This window comes from Zingiber officinale, chromosome 7B, assembly GCF_018446385.1.
Source record: "Zingiber officinale cultivar Zhangliang chromosome 7B, Zo_v1.1, whole genome shotgun sequence".
NCBI lineage: Eukaryota > Viridiplantae > Streptophyta > Magnoliopsida > Zingiberales > Zingiberaceae > Zingiber > Zingiber officinale.
In genome coordinates, this window is record NC_055999.1 from 64,707,790 (window position 1) to 64,735,295 (window position 27,506).

Consider the following 27,506-nt stretch of genomic DNA (forward strand, 5'->3'; position numbering starts at 1 on the left):
CCGAGATAGCTCATAGTTTGGGACAGATTTGGCTTCTCTTTGAGGATGTGTCGTATGCCCGTTTGGTTGGTTTCGTGGTTACTGCTATGAATAGGAATGGTTTATATGTTTGGATATTTCAGTATGTAACTTCCTTGCTGCCGTGTATCTCAATTCAGTTGTTAGAGTGGGGAAGATGAATGAATTGATTAGATTGGCATGTGGTGGGCAGTTTAGTGGTGCAGGAAATTTTATACATGTAGTTTCCTTCATGCTGCTACCTTGTTAGTTTGGATTAATGGTTTGGGTTCGGTTACCTTAATGCATGCATCCTTATCATTTGATTTGGAGCTGCTATTTGGTTTGTCTGTGCTACAAAGTGGGCACGAGCAGCCCTACTGATGGTTTCAGTTTGTGTTGTGAAGTGAAGATGAGCAGCCCTTGGAGCCTACTGATTTGCTCCGTTTGTGTTATGCAATGGGCATGAATAACCTTAGTTTTTGGGAGCATTCAGTGAGATTTCTTAGCAGTTTATTTAGACTTGCAGATTTAATTGTCTGTGGAATTTATTAGTATAAACAATGGATGTGTTAACCATGCTATTAACCCTTTGTCACCATTCTTTCTCGTTTAGGTTTATTTTCCTTGCTGGTCTGTTAAGCATGCACAGTTTGCTTTTAATATGCAGTCCAGAACTTCTTTTTTTGTAAGCTTATAGTGCAGATTGTGTAAGCTTTAGTGCAGATTTCTGTTAAGCATTAGTGTAGATTTTTGTCAAGCTTTAGTGCAGATTTTTGTTAAGCATTAGTGCATATTTCTGTTAAGCATTAGTGCAGATTTTTAATATGCATTGCAGATTTTTAATATGCATTACAGTGCATATTTTTCATTAAGCATCTCAGTTCCAGATTTTGAGTTCCCTATCAGTATTTTAAGTTTTATAAGAAAGATAAAGAAAAGAAAGAAAAAGGTCAAGGCCTTAAGTAGATTCCAAAGTCAAGACTTTAGGGATTTTGGCACACAAGGTGCTTGAAGAAAATGCCGAGGCATTATATATTAGAAGTAATAAAAGATAACAAGTATTTTATTTTTTTGAAGAGGCTAGTACCCCCGACTTTCGAGGTTGTCGTTAAACAAATCCAGGTGTCCAATTCCGAGGTCTTGGCCCTGGTAGACCAAGGTCTGCTCTTTTAGGATTGGTGGCTCGCTACCCTAACCTATTAGGGAACACGCATAAGATGGTACTATGCTTGGGCCCAAGAGAAGTTGATTATTATTTTGAAGTATTAAAGTATAAGTTTTTAAAAAAAAAGAAATAAGATTCAGAAAGTGTTTAAAATTCAGCAAGTTAGTTTCTTTTAATTCGAAGCATGCAATATTAGCATAATTAGCCTTGTCTTCTAGCATGCAGTTTTATTCTTGTATATCATGAGTATGAAAATTTTAGTGCTTTGTTATTAGATGAGCATGAGTAGTTTTCAGTAAGCATTCAGTTAGTTTATGTTATAGATATATGTACATGCATATCGAGATTTTGTGAGTTAGACAGCGCTTACTAAGCATTCACTTATAGTTTGCATTTCCTCTTACTGCAGATAAAGGAAAGGAAAAGCTATAGCAAAGGAAGACGACAAGGAGGTGCGGATGGATGTGTGATGCTTGGACTATAGAAGCCTTGGGATTTAGCATAAGATTTTATTAAGATTGCCATGTATTTAGAATTCTTTCATTTAAATTGTTATGCACATTAGACCTATCATCTGAGTTGTATAATGGTTGCATGCATGTTTAGATTAATACATATATTTCAGCATGATTAGATTGATATGTAGTTTTAGATGTGAACATATACTTGAGTAGTATGTGTAGATTAGTCATTTAGTCTTCCGCTGCCAGTTAATTGCATGTTTAGAGAGTTTATGTATTGATCTTTACATGTGAACAAAAATAATTAAGTAAAGTTAGTAGTTCAGTAGCGCTCCGCCCTCACAGACCAGTAGTGAGGAGGGTGGGGCATTACATGGGTAACCCTAATCGAGCTCGTTTATCGATTAGTCCAATTAACTTGATCATATGATTAAACTTGTTCTAACCTATGTTCGTCCCCAGGGCGTAGCACAGATGGGGAGTGCATGGTTCTGTGGCCGAAAGGTCCAGGGGTCGATCCTCAGGGTGTCACTGCCTGGGGTTAACGTCTCCGCCATGCACTTTCCACCTGTGTACCTGCATTTACCTCCCTCCATATCCGTGGGACCGGCTCTAGGGGGCCGCTGATGTGGCGGTTCCATATTTTTTTTTGTTCTAACCCATGTTCAACCCTAGTTTATGTTGGTGTGATTAGCACTAACGGTCTAACCCAAGTTTTGATGAATGACAAAATAGGTTAAGTTAGTCTTATTGTTGATCTAACACTCTGATCGAGTGTGCAGGAGAAGCCTAGACAGGTCGACGGGCTGACCTGATGTCTGACACGAAGCCCAGCTAGGTCGATTGGCCGACCGGATAGCTGGCACGAAGTCCAAACGAGTCGACGGGTTGACCGGACATTTGGCACGAAGTCCAGCTAGGTCGACGGGCTGACCGGATAGCTGGTATGTAAGTAAAGGTAAGTCACTGGAGGGGAGTGACTGTGAGGACGCGTTCCCGGGAAGGGAGCTTAGGCGCCGATTCGACTTAGAACCATTTCGGAACTCTAAGTCGAGATCTTGATTAGATTCCGATCTCGGAGAGATGGAATCTAATTAATACTCTTTCTGTTAAACTATGAACTGTGCTAATAATCTATTTTGCAGGAGATATAAGTGCCTCGGATTAACATTTTTTTGCAGGAAGGAAGCTGCTAGAAATCAAGGTCTGGGCGCCCGGAGGTAAAGTTTTATCCCCAACGTCGCTGTGTCACTTGGAGTTCGCTGGTTGGCTCGGCTACGTCACTTCAGGGTGCCCCGAAGGGCTGTAGGCGCCCTGAACCTCCTATATAAGGAGGGTCAAGGTTGGAGCCAGAACATCAACTCAAAAACTGAAGAACTGCTCTCCTGTGCTCCTGCGACGTTGAAGCTTCGCCGACAATGTGTTCTTTCGTTTATTTTTATTATTGTCGGTACTTCATTTCTTTTAGCATTTCCCGTACTTTCAATTTGTAAAAACTTATTCGAATTACTAGTGGATTGCTCATCGAAAGCACCCTTATGTGCGGGCCTTGGAGTAGGAGTCGCCAAAGGCTCCGAACCAAGAAAAAAGAACTTGTGTTAGCCTTGCTCTTTTCTTGCTTATTCTTTTTCCGCTGTGCTTACTATTTATGAAAATTTTTATCGATATTCACCCCTCTATCGATTCTTCATGATTCAACAAGTGGTATCAAAGCAGGTACCGCTTTGATTTGGTACAACCACCAATCAGGTATGTCTTTCATTTTTTCCCTCCAAAATTATTTTTGAAAAATACATCGTCATTTTTTCACCATTGCTTAGTATTGACAAAATATTACATTTTCAAAAATTTGAAATAATATTTTTTATTAATATTTTATTATTTTTCTCGAAATTAGTACAATACTATATTTTTTTCCAGCACTGCTAATCCAAGACCAAGTCTTGGCACCACTTTTTAGTTTTCCATCTTCAGCATTCAATGACTCTTCAAGAAGGACGGAACCCCCACGAACCACCACCATACGATCAAGAAGATTTCAACTACTGGAAGCGATTAATGGAATGCTTCTTAGGAAGCTTAGATTTCGATTATGTGCTAATATTGAGAAAACCTTCTCAGGACTTGGAACTGAACAAAAATATAAGTAAAATTATTTTTAATATTTTACCTAACAATGCTTTATGCAGACTAGAAAAGTACAAGAATGCATATGAGCTTTGGATACAATTGATCAAACTTCACGAGGAGCTGTTGGAGTTGGACAATCAAGTCGAAATCGAATCCAAACTTGAGTCAAATCCAACAGAAAAACCTACTGAATTAGGGGTTATGCTCAAGGTTAGTAATATTTATCAAAATATCCCTGCTAATAGTAGTTTAAAAAATATACATGTTAATTTGGATATTTCAGAAAATATCTATGAAAATAGTGTAGTTGACAATACTTGCAAAAGTACCCTTAGGATATTCTCTGATAAAATAAATCTAATTAATTTTGAAAATTCAGAAAATCTGAAAATAATTAATAACCCTAAAAATTCAAATTTAAACTTAAACAAATCTGAAAATTCAAATAATAATGATAAGATCAATATTGATCTAGATAAAATCAATAAATTGTTTAGTAATCTAGACAATTTTAATCTGGAAAATCCTATCCAAACCCAAGATAATTTAATTAACAAAAAATTAATTTTTAAAGATAATACTTATCTAATAAATTCCACTAATTATATCAACTTAAAAGGTAAATAAAATATAAGGATAAAATTAAACACTTTGATAAAATCAAAAGTAAATTTAACAAACTTAAAATTAAATGTTAAAGATAACATATTAAACAAAGTTAATCTAGAAAATTCAAAATTAATATTTAATAAAAGGTTAAAAGATAAACCTTTAAAGAAATATAATTTAAACAATTTGGTTAATTTAAATTTAAAAATTAATAAAAACTCAATAATTAACGATCATCTATTAAACAAAGACAATTCAATTAAGTTAATAAAATTAAAATTAAAAGAAAATTCAAATATTAAATACACTCTTTTAAAGAAAGTTAATTTGACCAATTTAATTAATTCAAAATTAAAAACTTAAATTTAAATTACAAATTAAACATTAAATCTTAACTAAAACTAAATTACACAAAAAAATCTTAAAAGGAAAATCAATAATTTAGGGGGAGGCTCCAGAATAGCTGGCACCTCCAAAAATGATTTACCCGACAGGGTAACCGAAACCAATCTACCCGGCAGGGTAATTAGGACTAGAGTAAAAGGGCAAGGTTAACTCGACCAACGGTACTGGTAAAGTTTTGGATGATAGTACGTTAGGGAAGCTTAGTCTATGCATGTTTAGGAAGATATGGCTTCAACCTGGTGCATTTGGCTAAGTGGAACTAACCGAAGCTACTCTTTATGAATCCTAACCAGTTAGACCAAGGTTTTGTATTAAGTTCAGTTGATAGGACTATTTGGAAAACCTTGAAGGTATGGTTACTCTAATGATGTCCAGGTGACTCACTATAGCCCAGAAGTTTATCCAAAGAATGCTTGTTTGTTGAGCCCAAAGTTAAACATGAATCTAACACAAAGTTAAATCAAATCCTAAAAAATTGAATCTAATTCATCTCACAAAATTATAGGATTCTCTGATTGAAAATTTAGATCGGATGAGATGACTAAGGTCTAAAAATTAAATTAAATCTAATCTAATTAAATCCAATAAAAATTAAATTAAGTTAACTAAAACTAAATTAAATTAATTTAACTTAAAAATTATTTTAACATAAAAATTATTTTTTTAACTTAAAAATTATTTTAAAAATTAATTTAACTTAAAAATCATTATAAAAATTATTCATTTTAAAAAATTCTTTAAATCTTTTTTAAAATTTTTTTAAAAATCATTTAAAAAAATTATTTAAAAATCATTTTAAAAATATTTTAAAAATTCTTTTAAAAAATTATTTAAAAACCATTTTAAAAAATTATTTAAAAACCATTTTAAAAAATCATTTTAAAAATCTTTAAAAACTTCTTTTAAAAATTATTTAAAAAATCATTTTAAAAATCTTTTATAACTTCTTTTAAAAATTATTTAAAAAACTAATTTTTTAAATCTTTTAAAAACTCATTTTAAAAATCTTTTAAAACTTCTTTTAAAAATCATTTTAAAAAATCTTTAAAAAATTCTTTTAAAAATTATTAAAAAAATAATTTTAAAAATCTTTTAAAACTTCTTTTAAAAATTATTTAAAAATCATTTTAAAAATCTTTTAAAAATTCTTTAAAAAAATCATTTTAAAAATCTTTCAAAAATTCTTTTAAAAATTATTTAAAAATTCTTTTAAAATTTTTAAAAAATTCTTTTTAAGATTATTTTTTTTAAAAAACTCTTTTAAAAAAAATCTTTTAAATATTATTTTTCACTTTAATAAAATTTTGTTAACTTAAAAAAAATATGTTTATAGATTATTTTAAAAAAATATTATTAGTTAGACTTTAAACTTATTTTTAACCTTAAACATTATTTTAACTTTAAAATTATTTTTAAACTTAATTTAAATTAACTGAAAATTAAAACTTAATATTTAAATTACAATCAAACTTTAAAAATATAACTTAAACTTAAAATTTAACTTAAACTTAAATTAGCCACTAATATTAATGTAACAACCCAAATTTCCTCAATTAGAGTCCTAAAAGTAATTTAAAAATATTTATAAAAGATATAGAAATATTCTAGGAATTTTTAGAATTTTTTAAAGTATTTTTATGCAACTTTTGGAGGTCGTTTGGTATTTTTACTAAACGAAAGAAGTTTCGACAAAAAAAAAATGTCCAAGCCGAGATTCGAACCCGAGACCTCAGATTAAGCTGAACCCTAAGCGAGTCCGGCTGACCAAGTGTTCACGCGAGCGTTTCTGATTAAAAAAGGAGAATCTATTTAAGCAGTAGTTAAGGAATAAGAAATAAATTGAAATAAAAAAGGGCGGAAGAGGGATCAAACCCACGATTAGAGGTTTCGGCGGAATCCGGTTGACCAAGTGTGCAAGCGGTCAGTGTTGACCAAATAAGGGACGAATTATATTTATGTAATAGTAGCTAACGGAAATAATTAAGTTAAGAGGAGAAGGAGATTAATCTCCCGTGCCCTAAATCCTTCTCTTCTCCCTCTCGTGCGCGCGACGGCTGTTCTCGGGCGAAGACGCAGTTGGAGGCTAGGGCTTCTCCGGCGGCCGACCAAGGGAGATTTCTGGGAGTCTTTCACACCTTCTCGGTCGTCTCGTCGAGGGGAGCACGCGGAGACAGAGGAATCACCGAGATTTGGAGCTCACCCGAAACCCTAGAGCCTTCCCCTTCGGCTGTAAGTCCAAGAAAACCTAGGGTAAGTTGCTACTCACCTACAGTAGAGTAGTTCCAAATTCTTATTCCTCTTGTTTCCGAATTTTTTCTGTGAAGAATGTTGGTTTAGGGTTTGCTACCGTGACCTTCAAAGAAAGAACAGGATGGGTAAAGTTCAAGCATGTGGGTTTTATACCTGAAGTTTTATAGCTTGAATTCGGATTTTGTTATTCTAGGCAATGAGAAATCTCTTTTTGGTTCCTTGCCGTGGGATAAAATTTGAGTTTACAGTGGTAATTCCTCTTTTGGTTCTTTGCCGTGGACTGAACAGTAGCAACCTTCAGTTTTCTTTTTGTTGCCGTGAAAGGAAGAACATGAGAGGGATTAATTGGTTTAGACAGTGAGTTATTTCTATAATTGGTTTACAAATCTGCACTTTGTAATTGGTTTCCAGTATGCATTGTCCTTTTGTTTCCCTACCGTAACACTGAGTAGAGGGATAATTGTAACTCTCGGTTTGAGTTTACAGTGTAGTATTTCAGTTTGAATCATGAATGTAACATGCCTAAGGATCTCTATTGCTCTATAGAAGTATAAGCTTTACATAGGTATCAAGCTTTAACAGATTTTTGTTAGTGTTGCATAACTATGTGTAGCATGTTGTTTCTTTGGTTGCTTGGGACCTTAAATAGATTTAATTTTTGTGTTGAATAACATCCCTTATGCTTAGCATACAATTATGGATTCATTGTTTCTGCCGTGAGTCTCAAAAAAATTTAGTGTGTGGAGCATTTGTCCCTTTTCGGTTTCCTGCCATGCCACAGTTCCAAGAGGAATTTGCTTCCTTGGTTTTCAGATTTTAGTTGTAGAGAATTATTGATGTTTAGGGATCTTAGAATAGATTCAGGATTTTGCTTGCTTTCTTGCTAATCTGTTGAAGCATGATTGGAGATTTTCTAGTTTTCATTTACTATAGATTTGAGCATGAGCAGTATTGGACCTTATTTCCATTTCTTCGTTATGGATTTGAGCATGGGCAGTATTGAACTATATTGCTATTTCCTTGCTATAGATTCAAGCATGAGCAGTATCGATTTTAGATCTCTAGATTTATTTCCTAGTTTTATTTGCCATGAGTCGAGCATGACCAGTTTCCTTGCTATTAGATATACATGAGCAGAATTTTCTAGTTTTCATTTGCTATTAGATAAGCGGATTTTTCATGTTTCTATTAGTAGAACATGAGCAGTATTTTCCTAGTTTTCCCTATTGCTGTTATTTGAGCATGAGCAGATTTTTAGTTTGCATTTAGTTCCTAGATTTCTTTGTGTAGCAGTAGGCATGCACAACAAATGAAGCAATGCATATCTTTAATTTCATTTAGCTATAAGAAAGATAAAGAAAAGAAAGAAAAAGGTCAAGGCCTTAAGTAGATCCCAAAGTCAAGACTTTAGGGATTTTGACACACAAAGTGCTTATTAAAATGCCGAGGCATTATATATTAGAAGTAATAAAAGATAACAAGTATTTTATTTTTTTTTAAGAGGCTAGTACCCGACTTCTGAGGTTGTCATTAAACAAATCCAGGTGTCCAATTCCGAGGTCTTGGCCCTGGTAGACCGAGGTATGCTCTTTTAGGATTGGTGGCTCGCTACCCCAACCTATTAGGGAACGTGCATAAGATGGTACTACGCCTGGGCCCAAGAAGAAAGTCGATTCTTATTTTGAAGTAATAAAAGTATAAGTTTTTAAACAAGTAAAACAAGCTTCACTTAAGTTTAAAATTCAGCAAGTTAGTTTAGCTTATTTTAATTCGAAGCATACAGTGTTAGTTTTATTTGTTTCCTGTTTAGTTATTGAGCATGATTAGCCTTGTCTTTTAGCATGCAGTTTTATCCTTGTATAGCATGATTAGCTATTAGAAATACATGAGTAGATTTCCTAGTTTTAGTACTTTTGACATGAGCAGCTATATATGTTTTCTTTTTAAGCATACAGTTTCTAGTTTCTTCTTGTATACATGCATATTCGAGTTTTTGTGAATTAGATAGCGCTTACTAAGCAATTTTGCTTATAGATTGCATTTCCTCTTACTGCAGATAAAGGAAAGGAAAGGATAGAGAAAAGGAAGGCGACAAGGTGGCACGGATGGTGTGTGATGCCAGGACTATGGAAGTCTTGGGGCTAGAAAAGAGTTATTTTAGTTTTCTTTCTTTATTACTAAGTTTCCGTGTTTTAGTGATTAAGAAACATTTGAAGTTGTACTTTAAGATCCATGTCATTTGAGATTGTTTTTGTTTTACATTGCATGCTAAGATGAGTTTTATTTAATAAGTAGTTATTTTGGTGTTTGACACTTATTTAACTGCGTGAGAGTTTGTTATATGTTCCAGCCACCTATGGCTGATGTATACTATGTTTGTATCTCAGTTTATGGTCACCGGTACAGGGGAGACTCTGCCGAAATTTTTCAGTAAGGACTCCTCATGGTTTCGATCATACCGGTTAAGTCGAGTTAGTAGTTAAGTAACGGTCACCCTTAGAGAGTAGTAGTAAGAAGGGTGGTCGTTATAATTAATTTAAATCTAAAATCAAAACTGAATTAAACGTATGTTAATTGTCATTAAGTATATCATAAAAAATCATTTTAAAATTCTTTTAAACACTGTTTTAGAAATCTTGTTAGAAATTCCTTAAAAATAATAAAAATAATAAAAATAATAATTCTTTTAAATCCATTTAAAACTTAGACACCTAACTTAAAAATTTAAATTCCATTAACTTAAACTTTAAACTTAATTATGTAATTAATAAGTAGAACTTAATTGTTTAAGTCTAACTTTATTTGAGAACTAAAATTGACTTGAATTAAACTTTACTTAACTGTGTTTAATAACTTTAACTTCATGCTAACTTCAAACTAAGTTAATCCTACTTAAAAGGAAGTAAATAAAAAAATTAATGGCATGAACTAACACTTTCATTGACCAACTTAATCAATTAATACGAACTTTAACTTATTTTACTAAGTATTAAATTATTAAATCAAGTAAAAATTAATCAATAAATTATTGATAATGGTTAACTGTTATTGAATTAATAAAATCTTATCTTATTTAACCTTAAACTGAAGCTTAAGCACCTGAATCTAAAATTAATTATTGATTAATCAAACTCAAATAAACAATTATACCAAGGATACAGAGAAAATTATGTAAATAATATAAGTGTTACTAAATCTCCTAGAACACTTAGGTAGAAAAATGTGTTAGGGCTTTGAAAGTTAACACACCCAAACCTTAGCATTAGATTAAGGGAGAGTAATAAATTAAAGGAGTATCAAATTCAAAGGGAGGTTTATTTTTTTAATTGTCTCCTTAAGTGTTATTTTTTTGTTAATTTTCTCTTTAAAATCTCTTTAGAAAATTCTACCTCAATTTATTTTAAAAAAAATTACTTTGAAAATCTTATATTAAATATTCTTACCAAATATTTTCAAAAGCTTTATTTTAATAATGTCAGGTTCAGGGGGAGCAATAATTATTTTCACATTTTTTTATTAAAAATATTTTTGAAATTAGGTTTTGGAAAATATTCTTCTAAAAATGTTTTAGAAATGTGTTTATGAAACCTAACCTTTGTAAAACTAAGTTTTATGTTAAATTTTATTTGGTTTTGAAAATTGTATGGTATAAACTTGGTTTGAAAACTGGTTTTGAAAATCGAATGTTACAAACTTAGTTTTGCAAATTAGATTTCACAAACTTAACTTTGAAAAATTAGATGTTGAACATTGAATTTTACTTGATTTTTGAAAATTTTACTTTTGTAAAATTATCTTTTATGTTTGAAAAATCTTTCAAGTTCAAGTTCATTTTGAAACATATAAACTTATGTTTGGAAGTTTGGATTTGTTTTGGTTAAGCTTTATAACTTATACTTGAAAAATTAGCTTTTATAAATTTATGATTGCAATAATTATCTTTTGAAAATTAATTTGCAAACTTACTACTAAGATATGTTACTAAATTAGTTATCTTTCAAACTTAGTCATTTTTTCAAAACTTAGCTATTTTGGAAAAGTTATTCTTTCTAAGTTATGTTTCTTAGCTATTTTGAAAAGGATAAGAGATACCTTTTAAAGTAAAATTTCTAATTATTTAACTCCCCTGAGTCAATCTGATTTGTGTTTGCATTCTTTTTGCAATATTTTTGCACTTATGATTATTTGATCCATGTTTATGTTTGATGAATGTTAAAGGGGGAGGGTTAGGTGGTTAAGTTAGCTAAAATAAATTGAAAATAAAAACTAACTTAAAAACCTATTAATGCTTGTTTTACTTGCATTTTACACTAACTTAACCAAGTTGTCATTCCATCAAAAAGGGGGAGATTGTTGGTGCGGTTAGCACTAACGGTCTAACCCAAGTTTTGATGAATGACAAAATAGGTTAAGTTAGTCTTATTGTTGATCTAACACTCTGATCGAGTGTGCAGGAGAAGACCAGACAGGTCGACGGGCTGACTTGATGTCTGGCACGAAGCCCAGCTAAGTCGACGGGCCGACCGGATAGCTGGCATGAAGTCCAAACGGGTCAACGGGCTAACCGGACGTTTGACACGAAGTCCAGCTAGGTCGACGAGCTGACCAGATAGCTGGCAGGTAAGTAAAGGTAAGTCACTGGAGGGGAGTGACAGTGAGGACGCGTTCCCGGGAAGGGAGCTTAGGCGCCGATCCGACTTAGAACCATTTCGGAACTCTAAGTCGAGATCTTGACTAGATTCCGATCTCGGAGAGACGGAATCTAATTAATACTCTTTCTGTTAAACTATGAACTGTGCTAATAATCTGCTTTGCAGGAGATATAAATGCCTCGGACTAACGTTTTCTTGCAGGAAGGAAGCTGCTGGAAATTAAGGTCCGAGCGCTCAGAGGCAAAGTTTTATCCCCAACGTCATTGTGCCACTTAGAGTTCATTGGTTGGCTCGGCTACGTCACTTTAGGGCACCCCGAAGCGCTGCGAGCGCCCCGAACCTCCTATATAAGGAGGGTCAAGGCTGAAGCAGAACATCAACTCAAAAACTGAAGAATTGCTCTCTTGTGCTCCTACGACGTTGAAGCTTCTCCGACAATATGTTCTTTCGTTTATTTTTATTATTGTCGGTACTCCATTTCTTTTAGCATTTCCTGTACTTTCAATTTGTAAACACTTATTCGAATTGCTAGTGGATTGCCCATCGAAAGCACCCTTGTGCGCGGGCCTTGGAGTAGGAGTCGCCAAAGGCTCCGAACCAAGTAAAAAGAATTTGTGTTAGCCTTGCTCTTTTCTTGCTTATTCTTTTTCCGCTGTGCTTACTATTTACGAAATTTTTTATCGATATTCATCCCCCTCTATCGATTCTTCACAATCCAACAGTTTAATCCATCCAATTTATTAGGTTAGGGTTCTAATCATACTATTAACCCTAATCTAGATAATTAATATAATTATATTAGGTTTAACCCTAAGCTAAACCCCTAATCCATTCTATAGACTAATACATTAGGCTTTACATCAAGTCCATCACCTAAAACTCACCAAGATTTGTTGTGGTCACTGTTGGCTCGCAGCTGGAGGTGATGCATGACTGGAGAAGATGGTTGAAGCTTTGAATCACTGGTGAACTATACCATCGGAGCTGCAATGTCAATCCAAAGAAACCTCACAACTTAGCTCTCAAAATGAAATCAAGAGGAGAACCGGCAAAGCAACAACTCATCCCTAGTACTCACCCAATTTTGATGTGGTCATTGGTGACTCACAACCGGAGCTACAATGACCATAACAGCTCCAGCGAAGTGGTGGCGTTGGGAAATCACCTAAATCTATCTTCTCGACCAACAAGGGAATGAGAGGACGGGAGATCATAATCTCGATGGTGCCGAAGTTTGCAGTGCCCTCTGGGTGCCACTTATTTAGGGTGTACAGTGGTCATGGAGGCACAGGGGTGGCACATCTGTGCCTAGAGTAGCTCCACACCGTGCTATTGGAGGAGGTGGCGATCGAGAGGTAGGGAGAGGAAAGGGGGGTCAGGAGAGTCTAGGGCATGACACCGGCTAGCGATCGACGCCGACAATGAGTTGGGGAAGAGGACGATAGTCGTGAGGTGGGGATCAAGTGGAGAAGAGGAGAGAAATCGACAACAAGAGGGAATCATGGCTTTTTGGGTTAAAGAGGAAGAACTTAGGTATTTATACTTAGGCTTAATTAATCAAACCCTAAGTTAATTTCTCAATCAACTCTCACTTAAGAGATATTCCAAACAGGCTTTCTCCTAACCTAATAGATTCATCCCTTAAAACGTATCATACAGACTCCATTTAAATTTTTTTTTAAAAAATAAAAAATTATAAGATTATTTCTCCAATAACACTTATATTTAATTGTCATGCCCTATAGATCCACCCAAAACACAGAAGCTAACAAAAGGTAATAAATTTAATTGTAAAATTATTACCTAACAAAGTTACATGTAAGATAGGGAAGGTCAAAGATGCCCACGAGTTTTGGACGCGGTTGAATAACCTTCATGAGGATCTACTAAAACTAAAGGATCAAGTCAAAGTCGAATCTAGACACAAGTTCAACCTAACAGAGAAGTTTACAGAATTAGAGATTGTGTTTAAGGTTAGTACAATTTACCAAAATATCTCTATTAGTAGTAACTTAGATGACATACATGATAATTTAGAAAATTACAAAAATACCCATAGTATAGTGCACGATAGAATAATTTCTTCTTGTGATAATTTGGATTTGCGTGTTTAAGTAGATTTGATTAAATCAAATTTAATTAAAAATTTAGAATTAGATAATAATTTAGTTAGTAGTTATAATTTTAATTGCAAAAATTCAATTAAAAATATGCACAATTTAATTAATAATTCAAATCTAAATTTAGAAAATAATTCAAAGTTAATTAAAAATTTTAATCAAGAAAATAACTAAGTTAATCTAAATCTAGATAAAATTAATTATAATCGTGATAAAATTTTCCCTTTATTTGAAAAGGTAAATCCAATAATTCAAATAAAAATTAAATTTAATTAATTTAGAAAATCTAAATTTAGATAAATTAAATAATAAAAATCTTAAAAATTCAGAAATAATAATAATTTAATTAATTCAAATATTAAGATAAATTTAAATTTAAAACATGAAGTCAACAAAAATATAGATAAAATTAATATATGTCTTAATAAAATATTTGATAATCTAGATAATGTTAATTTAAAAATTTCTATCCAAAATAATGATAATTTAATTAATCAAAAATTTAAAATTAATAAAAATTTAAATACTAAAATAAGATCATAAACACAAAATTTAACAAATTAAAAATTTAAAATCAATAAAAATTTAAATGTTAAAGATAATATTTTAAATAAAGATAACTTAAATAATTTATCAAATTTAAAATTTAAAATTAATAAAAAATTAAATATTAAAGAAGATCATTTTAAACAAAGATAAACTAACCAATTTAACAAATTTAAAATTAATAAAAAAAATTAAATATTAAAGATAATCTTTTAAATAATTTAACCAATTTAATAAATTTAAAATTTAAAATTAATAAAAAGTTACATATTAAAGATAATATTTCAAATAAAGATAATTTAACAAATTCAACCCATTCAAAACTAAAGGAAAATTTACATTTTAAGCACAGTTTTTAAAATAGAGATAATTTAACCAACTTAATTAATTTAAAATTTAAAATTTAAAACTTAAACATCTAATTAAACTTAACCAAACTAAAGTAGGAGTTCCAAAGCTTATCTAACCAAGCAAGTAGGAAACAAAAATATTATGTACCTAAATATGAAATTCATTATATAAATACAAAACAAAGGTTCTATGATTCAGGGGAAACACCAACTTAGTTGGAACCTCAAGAATATAACCTACCCACTTGGGTAATTAGGGGTAGATAGGAAGAAGATAATTTAATTTTTGTCCAACATATTTCTAGGGAGGGGTGAGATGATAGTACGTTAGGGAAACTTGGTCAAGGAAATCAAGTAGGGTAAGACGTACCCTACTTGGTCCACTTAGCTAAGTGGAACTAACCCAATTTATCCCGCCACATCCTACACTAGTTAGACCAATATTTTTCAAAAGGAAGAATAAATGTCTAATTTCTTAAACATGCTAAGTAGTTATCTCGCCACTTAAGTGGTAGTTGCTCTAATACTCAAGAAATTCTCTATGTCTCATCATAGCCTGAAATCCCATTTATGAAATGTATATTTAATTAACTGATAATTAAACCTAAATCTAACACAAGGTCAAATTATCTTCAAATGAAAATTTAACTAAACATCTCACAAAACTATAGAAATACTTTGATTAAAAACTTAACACCGGGTGACATGAATAATTTAACTAAAATATCATATTCAAATAAAATCAAAATCTTATTTAAACTTAATTAAAATTAAATTAAAATATAAATTAAACTTAATTAAATTTAAATTTTAACGAAAAACTTAATTAAAATTTTAAATTAAAAAGTAAAATTAAACCTTAATTAAAATTTTAAATTAAAAATAAACTTAATTAATTAAATATTTAAACATTAATTAAAATTATAAATTAATTAAAGTTTAAACTTTAAATTAAATAAATATTTAAACATAAATTAATACTTTAAATTAATTAAATATTTAAACATTAAACTTTTAAAACTTCAATTAAAATAAAAATATAAATTAAATTAAAACACAATTAACTTCAATTAAAACTTAAAATTAAAATAAATTAGAGTTAATTAAATCTAATTAATAAGTCAAATAATCTGAAATTCAATAATTTGTTAATCAATCTTAATTAATTCAAATTTAATTAATCATGTTAAGTCAATAATCATTCTTAATTTAATTAATCTTATTTTAATCCATTTAATGATAATCCAATTAATACCAATTTAATAATCAAATATTAATTAATATTAATCATTGATAATAAATCCGAAAGTGATAGTTTAATAAATACTTAATAAATTTTAATTAACTAGTCAAACTAATTAAAACATAATTAATTATTAATCTAAAATTAACAAAATTAAGTTTGACTTAATTAATTTTAATATTACCAATTATTAACTTAATCAACTTAATTTGAAATTAATCCGGAAGTAATACTACTTAACATAAATTTACTTAAATTAATCTTGATTTAATTAATTATGTTAATCAATTCAAAAATTAATTATTCCTAATTTAATAAATTAAGTTAATCCAAAATCAAATAAATAATTAATAATAAGTTAAATAATTTTAATTTACTTATTCTGAAATTAACAATAAACTAATCAATCCTGAACGAATTAATTAATCAATTGAATTAAGTAAGTAAAAATTAATCACTTTTAATTTAATCAAAATAATTCTAATCAATCCAATAATTATTTAAATCCAAAAATTAATTAAATTTTAAGTATTAATCCAATCCAAAAATAATCTTAAAATTAATTAATAATAATCTTAGATTAATTCAAAATCTTAATACAAGATTCGGGAATAATTTAAATAAAAATTAATTGAATTCATAATTAATTAATGATTAAGTTAAACAATTTTATAAACTAATCAAACTAATTCGAATTAAAAATAACTCAATTGATTTTAACATAATTAATTTAATACGATTAATTGATTCAAATATAATTAAAAATTCCAAAAAGTCTACCTTAGACAAAGCATTGAATTAAAATTTCTTAAAACTCATAAAATTATATGTTTGAAAATTTAGAACAATTGAAATGCTAAGTAAATTAATTTATTTTTGATGTATTATTCTACATACCTAGGATATTGTCAAAAAGGGAATATTAGGTTAAGGGGGAGGGAGTGTTTAAAAATTTTGAAAATATATTAAAAAATACTTTTGAAAATTCCTCAAAAAATGTTTTGAAAATTCTTAAAAATGTCTTTGAAAAATACTTTTTGAAAACTTAAAAAAATACTTTAATTATTCTTTTGATTTGGATCAACCCTTAAGACATAGGAAGTTCTCCTTGTGATTAATAAAGATTCCTAAGGACATGTCAGATTGAGGGAGAGTCCTAGTTGAAAAATACAAAGTTCTTTCAAAACTAGTTTTTTCAAATTGTTTATGTTTGAAAATACCATGATAATGTTTTGAAAATTCTTTAAAAGTTTGAAAAATCTATTGATTTTTTAAAAAATAATTGAAAATAATTTTGAAATTTTTTGAAAATGTTTTAAAAATACTTTGTAAAATCGGTTGAAAAATACTTCATTTATTATTAGTTGAAAAATATTTTTCAAAACTCTTTCAAAATTAATTGTGTAAAGTTTTGATAAAGGATGCTGGGCTTCTGGGTTGGCCACTGCGTGTGCTTCCTGATTTATCCTAGTGGCCGGTAGGAAACTTCCATGGGACTGGACCGGTCACCCCAGATATAGTTAATGAGGCTAACTGGGATTATCACTTTAGTCCCCGGGGTCATGGTGTCGCGGTAGGACTGTAAGGAACTAGAGCGCTAAACACGCTTATGCGCAGCGAAAACCATTTAATTCCTACAGGAGATCCATGCGAAGGGAAAAGAAAAATATACTAAGTTTTCTAAAAGAACATGAAAAAGGTTATACCTTTGATGCGTGCACACGGACTCCAGACAGCTTAGATCACAGCACGATCACATGTTCGCGCCTCTATAGTATCCACACGAACAAGTCTTGCCTTCGTTTGTCTCACAAACTCACAAGTAGGAGAAGGAAAACACCTAAGGTTGTGCTAGCAACCTAGAGTAGGTCTTTCGGCCAAAAAGAGAGAAGAGGAAGGAGAGAATGAAGATCTACCCAAAAATGTAAGAGAAAAATGCTTAAGTATTTTCATCCAATGAAAACACTTAATGAACATTAATTCAATTAATGAGCCTTAATGAGTATTTACACTCCATTAAGGACCACACTTGAAACTCCTCATTTTAAATTCAATTTTGAAAATTGAATGAAATGATTCATTGAATTTCGAAATTCAATGAATATCTCCATTAATCCTCACTTGAGTCTAACTCAAGTCTAATTCACTTGAGTCTAACTCAAGTCTAATTCAATCGAGTCTTACTCAATTAATCTCATGCAATTTCAAATTCAATGAATCACATTTCATTAATTTGAATTGACTCCTTGAGTCTAGTTTGAATTGGACTTAATCCAACAATTAGATCCAATTGAGTCTAGCTCAATAAGTCCAATTCGGATTAGACTTAATCTAATGATTTATCATATGAACCTATCTCCAAATCTACTTGTTATTTGTGTGTGACCCAATAGGTTCTCGTAATGTTAGCAATGCACCCAAATCAACATTTAGATATATAAGCAATGAGTGACATCTAGTAAGACATCATTGCTACCCAAGTGACGAGAAAGTCAAGATCCGACCTAACCAGTTCGTGGCTATTATCTTGTATGACTTGATCCCTCTATCTTTGATATCTAGATTGATCAATGAGGCATAGGCCATGTCATCCTCTTATCAACCTTTGTGTTTCTTGATCTCTAGTAGACACACTCAATCAAATAAGCTCAATATCTCATATTGACTTATTTAAGCATGGTCATGCTTTCTTGTGTCCTACTAATCAAGGGACCCGCATATATCGCTTCCGTCATATGGAAGAGATAGATCCCATCTACATCACTCATATCTCTTCGCATAATTCATTGCATACCCAGTGATCGACTTTATTGTCCACCTTATTACAGGTGACATTTGCTGATACCAAAGTACACAGCTCCTTATGTAGGGAACTGTAGTGACTTCAGGTCTAAAGACTATTCATACCAATAGTCACATGAGAATATTTATGACACTCATATAACGATCCATGAAATATTCTCATAGTGGATCATTCAGTATATATTCTCTAATATATACCCATGTGTTAACCTAATATCTCATATCCATGACTTGTGAGATTAAGTCATCCGTTGACCTACATGCTAGTCTCAATGCATTAATATTGTCCTTGTATATTAATGCTTGACTAGGAATAGTTAAGAGTAATGTTCTATGTATATCTATAATATATCACTATCAATTTAACCAATTGATATGTTGTAGATAAGAACCTACTATCCAAGGACATTATTATACTTATTCAATCGACACTGAATTGAAACAAATATAATAACCAACTTTGTCTTTTATTAATAATGAAATATGATACAAAATTGATCCCTTTACACTCATCTCATAATTGGAACTAGCGATAATATTAACAAGGACATCCAGGTTGTCACCCAAGCACCCGTAGTTCGAACCCCAGCTACGGTGTATTTGTAGAAATTTTTCCTTCAAATGGGGGGCGTAATCAAAGGATGCTAGGCTTATGGGCTGGCCGCCGCGTGCGCTTCTCGATTTACCCTGGTGGCTGGTGGCTGGTGGAAACTTCCATGGGACCGGGCCGGTCACCCCAAGGATAGTCAATGAGGCTAACTGGGATTATTATTTTTTTGTCAATCTTTGATACCTATCCTTAGATTAATTTATTTATTTTGAAAAACCATTGCAAAATGCGCTTAAAAAACATTTTGAACATATCTCTACAAGTTCTAAAAATATTTTAAAAATATCTTAGAAAATTTTGAAAAATGTATTGGAGATGTTTTTGAAAACACTTTTACAAAGTTGACACATTGAAAATTTATATGTCAAATTTTCAACACTTATTTATAAATTTTTAAACTTCTTTGCAAAACTCAACTCAGTTATTGGTTTTCTGAATGTTAGACTTAAACTTCACTTATCTTTTTTGATATAAGATAAAGAGGGAGAGTAAGGTTAAGTTAAGAAAATCTCTTTTACTTAGGGTTTATGACTTAATGCATATTTTTTAGAATTAATGAAAATCTCTTTTACTTAGGGTTTAAGACTTAATGCATATTTTTTGGACTTAATGCATACTTTTTTGGACTTAATGCATAATTTTTTACTTATCCAGAAAGGGTTTGTTTTTCTTAACTTGAACCCGGGTTGTCATTATATCAAAAAGGGAGAGATTGTTGGTGTAATTTGTACTAATAATCAAACTCATATTTTAATCTATAACAAAAGTTAAAGTTAGATTTGTGATTTAACCTATTTACTAAGTGTACAAGACAGAAAGACTTGATGAAACCTGACACTAGGCAGAAGTTTAGTTAGTTCTGGAGGACCTGATAGTTAGTACAGAAAGATTAGATAGGTTGATATCTGGTAAGAAGTCCAATTCGATCTACGAGATCTAACAACTGGCTAAAGTTTAGATAGGACATCTGACAGGAAAATCTGGTGGATCAAGTGTTGAGTAAGTCTCCAATTGGTTAGTGAGGTAAGCACTGGAGATGAGAGATCTAGTGAGGAATATTGGTCCCATAATGGCCAACTAGGGGGGGGGGGGGGGGTTAATAGCCCTACAATAAGAGTTAGAACCTTCTCTTGCTATTGAACTTAGCAAGGACACAACACAAGTTAATTAAACAAAAAAGCATAAAATAAAAGTAAGGGACACAATTTACTTGGTAATAACACGGGTGGTTGTTAATCTAAGATGTTGAAATACGCACTAAGTAGCTCCTTCTTTGACAATGATCGAAGGCGGAGTAGACTCTTATAACATTTAAGAACACGAAAAGAAATATTGAGCTTAGAGAATGAAATACAAAGTGTGTTCTTAAAACTTTGAGGATTAGGGCTCCATTTATAGCCCATTGGTCGCAATTAACCATTTACTGACGTGTTGCTTCCCGAGTGCCTAGACCCGGTCCAGGCGCCTGAATTTGATTGTTTCAATCTACTTCTTAACGACTCTTCATCAATGACTTATCAATTTTCGGGCGCTTGGATCCAGTCCGGGTGCCTAGAGTCAGCTGACATGGACTCCAATACTGATCCTCTTCCACCAATGGCTCGTTAATGTGGCAGGATAGTCCAAGCGCCTAGACTTGATTCAGACACCTGGACCCAGTCAACTCAGAAGTTGACTTTGGGTGATTCTCTGGGCGTCCAGAGTTAAACTCACCTGAATCCAACTCCGGCTTTTTCCTCGAGCAATCTTTCTCAAATGCAACTCCTCGTCCCTCAGATGCACCGAGTCCGTTAACTCACTTCTCGTGCCATCCTTTTTGCTTGCTATGTCTTCCGCTTGATTTCTTGTATTCCTAAGTCTCTGTACACTTAGATACAAGTATAAAAAAACATAGAGTCAAACTTAACTCGGTTGATCACATCAAAATTAACTCGGGTTACTTATAATCTCTCCCTTTTTGATGTGAATCACCCAAGTTAAGTTGGGGTTAAACAAATAATAAAACAATATTAATTTAAAATTTTAAAAAAATTACAATCAATTCAATTCAAGAAAAAAAATATTAAATTATATATATATCTCCCTTAACTTAATCCCTAATTGCCTCCTCCTTTGATCACATCAAAAAGGTGTTAGAAAAAATATGAAAAATAGTTAGAAAAATATTGGAAATTTTTTATAGGGGTTTAGAATAGAGTATAAAAAAACTTATCTTTTTTTATCGAAATTATTCTTCAAAGACAATAATTTTTATAATTAATTCTCTATTTTTTACAAAAATAATTTGAAAATTATTTTTATGTTTAAAAAATTCTAATTTTTTTTTGTCAATATGAAACATGAATGTTCGAACCAATAGAAAAATTTTCCCAACCAGAATGTCTTTATATATTTTAGCTATAATAAATAGTTTTTAACAAAATAATATTTTCAAATTTAAATGACTAAAAATAGAATTTCTCATCTAAAAAATGTAAAATATAGTTGATCCTGTCCGAACCAGGAGTCAACGGACACTGGGCACGTGGCGCTCCCTGCTGGATCCTCGAGTGCTCCGGCGAACCTGCAGCAAAACCGAGCCGGGAGGGGTGCCCGGCGACGGCCCTCCGACGCTCAAGTTAGGCGAGAAATAACAAAAAAGTGGCCTCAGGATGAAGACTTGCGTACCTCTGGTGAAGAAATGGAGACCTTATATAGACCTCTCGCAGGAGTCTGGGCGCGCTAATCAAAGCAATCACCTGCTTTCGACCATGCCCAGGTATGGGTCTGTCAGAAAGACGTCCATAATGTTGATACAGTCTGACCTGGATGTTGTTTTGATGTTGACACTGATTTAAGTTTCAATCAGATATTGAATTGACTCAGACAAATCAGGGTTGACTTGGTTGACCTGATTAATCTGATTGGGAAAAGTCCGAGCAAGGAGCTTGGCACGGGAGAAGTCCTGGTGAGTGAAGCCAGGCAATTGGAAAAGTCCTGGTGAGTGAAGCCAGGCAATTGGAAAGTCCTGATGAGTGAAGCCAGGCAATTGGAAAAGTCCTGGTGAGTGAAGCCAGGCAATTGGAAAGTCCTGGTGAGTGAAGCCAGGCAATTGGAAAGTCACGTGAGTGAAGCCGGGCAATTGAAAGTCTGGTGAGTGAAGCAGGTGGACCGGAAAGTGTGAACAAGGAAAATCGAGATGGATCAAGGGTGATCGGACATCCGGTGTTGGAAAGTCAAGTATGGAAACTTGGCATGTATAGTCGGAGAAGAGCTCGGTAGCTCGGTCTCTGTCAGGATTAAGGGTAGCAAGCTTGGAAGCTTGCCTCTTAAATCACCTTGGATCGGTCGATGACCGATCCGATGCACTAAGTGGCAGGTGATCGGTCGGCGATCGATCCATGACACTAAGTGTGTCTGATCGGTCTACGGACCGATCGGTAAGAGTAGCATACTATGTTGTTACTGATCGGTCCGCCGACCGATCGGTGAGAACTCGATAGCATCTGCGAATACTCGGTATGCTCTATCGATCTTGACCGGTCTCGGACCGGTCGATTGATCTGATCGGTCCGGAGACCGATCGGGCTTATCTGTGACACCGATCGGTGAGACCGATCGAGTTCCTGATCGATCCGCAGACCGATCAGTAACGATCGAAAAAGAGAATTGAACGTATGGATCGGTCTGCAGACCGATCCATATTATAGTCTGTTTTGCATGCACTTTCTCTGATTCTTTCTGATTCAAAGTCGCTTTTGCCTAAATATTTCTAACCATCTGCTGCAAGATTTTGAGGTGCAGGTTACTGGTAATTTGCAATTGGTTGATTTCAAATTGAGCTTCATTAATAGAGGATACCAGAGAGACTTTTGCTATGTTCTACTGTAAACCTATTAAAGCAGCAAAGTCATGGCTGCGATCTGGCGGTGATCTGGCATCGATCAGCTCAACTCATGGTGATTGGGTGGAGCTCAGAGACACCAGTGAAGACCAGAATTCCATTGGTGTGAGCTCAGATGATCAGATGAGAAAGAAGCGTGATTGGCGATGCTATGGCTGGATGCAGAGATTTGCTGCAGTTTGGCAGGGATCCGTTGCGGGCGAAAGGCAGAGATGGCAGAGACATAAAAGGCTGGTTGAAGAGAGGGTTATGCAGAAGTTTTCTTTGTGAAGAAAAAACAACTCTCTGTCGATCGGTGCAAAAGCTTTGACGCTCGGGGCTGAGAAGCGGCTGTCTCGACTTGCTCTCTGTTTCACTGACCTTCGCGTGACTGTAAGCTTAATTTTCATTCTCCTAAGTCACCAAGCTCAGTAAGTCTTGTGCTATATTCTACATACCTGTTGAGATTTTGTTGAGAGGTCACTCCACCGAGAAGGAGAAAGTTCATAGCCGGGTGTTCACCGGGGTTGATCTACCGAAGATCGGCTTGTCCACCTTACGGACACCGAGGAGTAGGGGCAAGTTATCCCCGAACCTCGTAAACACTTGAGTCACTGTGGTTTGCTTTGTTTCTTCTCTTATTCTCTTATTCTGTCCTTAACTTGTTTTCCGCTGCGCTAACCACTCGTGTGAGTTTTATCTTTGAGTTTTAGCTTTTGAAGAGGCTATTCACCCCCCTCTAGCCATCCAAGATCCTAACAAGTGGTATCAGAGCTTGGAGCTCTTCATCCGGCTTAACAACCTAAGAGCAAAGAGATGGCCATGAGGGAAGGTTTTAGCACAAATCGACCACCTTACTTTGAAGGGGCAGATTTCCAGTACTGGAAGGGACGCATGGAGTATTACCTAAAGACGGACATTGCCATGTGGTTCTCAGTCAAGGAAGGCTACACACCACCAAGAGATGAGGAAGGTAAGGAGCTCGAATCGTCAAAGTGGTCTACCGAACAACTCCGCAAAGCACAAGCCGATGCCAAGGCCATGGTCACCTTGCAATGTGGAATCGCCAAGGACCAACTAGTCAAGGTAGGTCCTTTTACTAGTGCAAGAGATCTATGGAACAAGCTCATTGAGCTTCAAGAAGGGACTCGGGACTCTCGAATTGCCAAGAGAGACTTGTTCCTCAACCAACTCCAGAACCTCACCATGAAGGAAAATGAGAATGTAAGTGAACTTCATGGTAGGTTTAAAGAGATCATTAACGGTCTCCATTCCATAGATGAACGTGTAGAAAACCGCGATCTTGTAAGGTATGCACTTAAAGCTTTTCCTAGGAATGCCTTGTGGTCATCTATGGTAGATGCCTACAAGGTATCCAAGGATCTTTCAATTGTCAAGTTAGATGAATTTTTCTGTGAAATGGAATTACATGAACTTGCTAACAAAGGCCAAAAGGAGAAAGGTATTGCTCTTGTTGCAGGAGAAAGGAGCAAGGATGGGAGAAGGAAGAAGGAAAAGAAGAAAGAAAAGGAGATCTCCTCATCCACCTCTTCCTCCGAGTCCGATGACGAAGGCGAATCATCGTCATCAAGCGAAATGGCGAATTTCGTGAGGAGGATCATGAGAAGAAGCCGAAGATACAAAGGTAAACCTAATGATCCGAACATTGATAAATCTAACGTTACGTGCTATGAATGTAGTAAGAAAGGGCACTACCGAAGTGAGTGTCCTAAGCTCAAGAAGGAAGAACGAGCCAAGAAGAAGGAAGAACGAGCCAAGAAGAAAGAAGAAAGAAGCAAAAAGAAGAAGGCCCTTAAGGCCACTTGGGATGAGTCATCTTCAAGCTCATCCGAGGAAGAAGAGAAGAAGGAGAAGAGTACTCGCCATTTAGCACTCATGGCAAGGGAGGACTCCGGAAGCGATGGCAACTCAAGTGATGCTTCAAACGCGGCCTCATCATCCTCGGATGATGAAGAGGTAACCTCTTCTCATGTAGAAAAATGTTATAAGACTATTACTCATTTATCTACATTGCTTAAAAAATCGAAAACAGAAAATAAATTGTTAAAAGAAGAAGTAGAAATGCTAAAGGCTCTTAGGGAAGATGAGGTTGATGACCTTCATCTAGAGCTTCTTGAAGATGAGAACAAGGCTTTGAAGAGTGAGGTTGAGAAGCTCAAGAAAATGCTTGAGAAATTCTCAACTAGCTCTAAGACATTAGACATGATCTTAAATGCCCAAAGGGCAGTCTACAACAAAGCCGGGATAGGTTATCAACCCAAAGAATCGAGTTTTGTCTCATTAGTGTCTAGGACACAATACCATAGATCAAATGATTCTAGGGTTCATGGAACTAGGAAGGGTATGACCAAAGCATGGGTTCCTAGGTCACTTCTTGTAGATGCATTAGGTCCCAAGATTTGGGTACCTAAAACATCTATCTTTCGTATCTTGTAGGCATTGATCGAGGGGGAGCACCTATCAACTTGGTTTGTTGATAGTGGATGCTCCAAGCACATGACCGGGGACAAATCTCTATTTGCTTCTCTTCAAAACAAAAGTAGAGGTAATGTGTCTTTTGGTAACAATGGTAGTCTTAAGGTAATAGGAGTTGGAGACATTCATATATCCGAATGTCTTCATATCAAGAATGTCCTTCTAGTCAAGGGAATGACTTTTAATCTCCTAAGTGTCAGTCAATTGTGTGATACGGGTTACACAATTGAATTTCATTCAAGTCAATGTTTGGTTAAAAACATTGACACACTTGACACAGTACTAGTAGGCACAAGGGTAGACAATATTTATCAAGTATCATTTAAAAGTGCTACTAATGCTTTGATTAAGTGTTTCATGTCGAAAGAAGAAGAGTCTTGGCTATGGCATAGAAGGTTGGCACATGTAAACATGAAGAACATCCGGAAGCTAGCAAACAAAGGATTAGTGCGAGGCTTACCAAGCATCAAATATCAAAAGAACAAACTATGTGATGCATGTCAAAAGGGTAAGCAAACAAAAGCGGTTCATAAAGGTAAAAGCATTGTAAGTACTTCTACTCCGTTAGACTTATTGCACATGGACCTATTTGATTGCAGTAGTGTAATATCTTTGAATGGAAGTAGATATTGTCTTGTGATTATTGATGATTTCACTAGATATACTTGGACCTTCTTTTTGAAACATAAGGACCAAACCATAGATATTTTCATTTCTTTTTGTAGAAGAACGGAAAATGAAAAATCAACCACAATTAAAACCATTAGGAGTGATCATGGTGGTGAATTCCAAAACCATAGGTTTTTAGAGTTTTGTCAAGAGAAGGGTTATAGACATGAGTTCTCTACTCCAAGGACCCCACAGCAAAATGGGGTTGTGGAGAGAAAGAACCGAGTCCTACAGGAGGCTGCACGAAGCATGCTCAATGAGTACTCTTTGCCGAGCTACTTATGGGCCGAAGCTGTGAGTACAGCTTGCTATGTGCAAAATCGAGTCCTAATACACAGATTTTTAGGAAAGACCCCTCATGAACTTTGGTTTGGGAAACCACCTACAATTAAACATCTTAGGGTGTTTGGTTGTAAGGTGTTTATCTTGAACACAAAGGATCATCTTGGGAAGTTCACGGCTAAGGCTGATGAAGGGATACTGGTCGGGTATTCACTCACCAGCAAAGCCTATCGAGTCTACAACAGTAGGACTAAATTGATTGAAGAGTCCTCTGATGTAGCTTTTGAAGAAATCCCTAATTTAAATGATCAATCAAGGGATGTAGAACAAATTCAATTCGAACTTAGAAGGCTAAGTTTGAATGACCAAAACATCGAAAGAGTCGAAATTGACTCTGATAATGATGAGCAAGGACAACAAAGAACTCAGGTGGATCCATTGCCTGATATTGAGTCCTTGTCTGTGCCAAGTGAGACCACTCATGAGGCACCATCAGCACCAAGGCGGTCTAGGTTAGACACTAGTCACCCCCAAGACCAGATTGTGGGAGACATCCATCAAGGGGTTAGGACTAGGTCATTCTTTAGAAATGAGTCCAATGAGGTCGCTTTGATCTCAGAAATTGAACCTAGATTAATTGATGAGGCATTGCATGATCCTGAGTGGATCATAGCTATGCAAGACGAATTAGGTCAATTTGAAAGGAGCCAAGTATGGGACTTGGTTCCCAGACCTAAGAAGACCACCATTATTGGAACCAAATGGGTCTTCAAGAACAAATTGAACCAAAAGGGAGAGGTAGTTAGAAACAAGGCAAGACTTGTAGCCAAGGGCTATAGTCAAGTTGAAGGCCT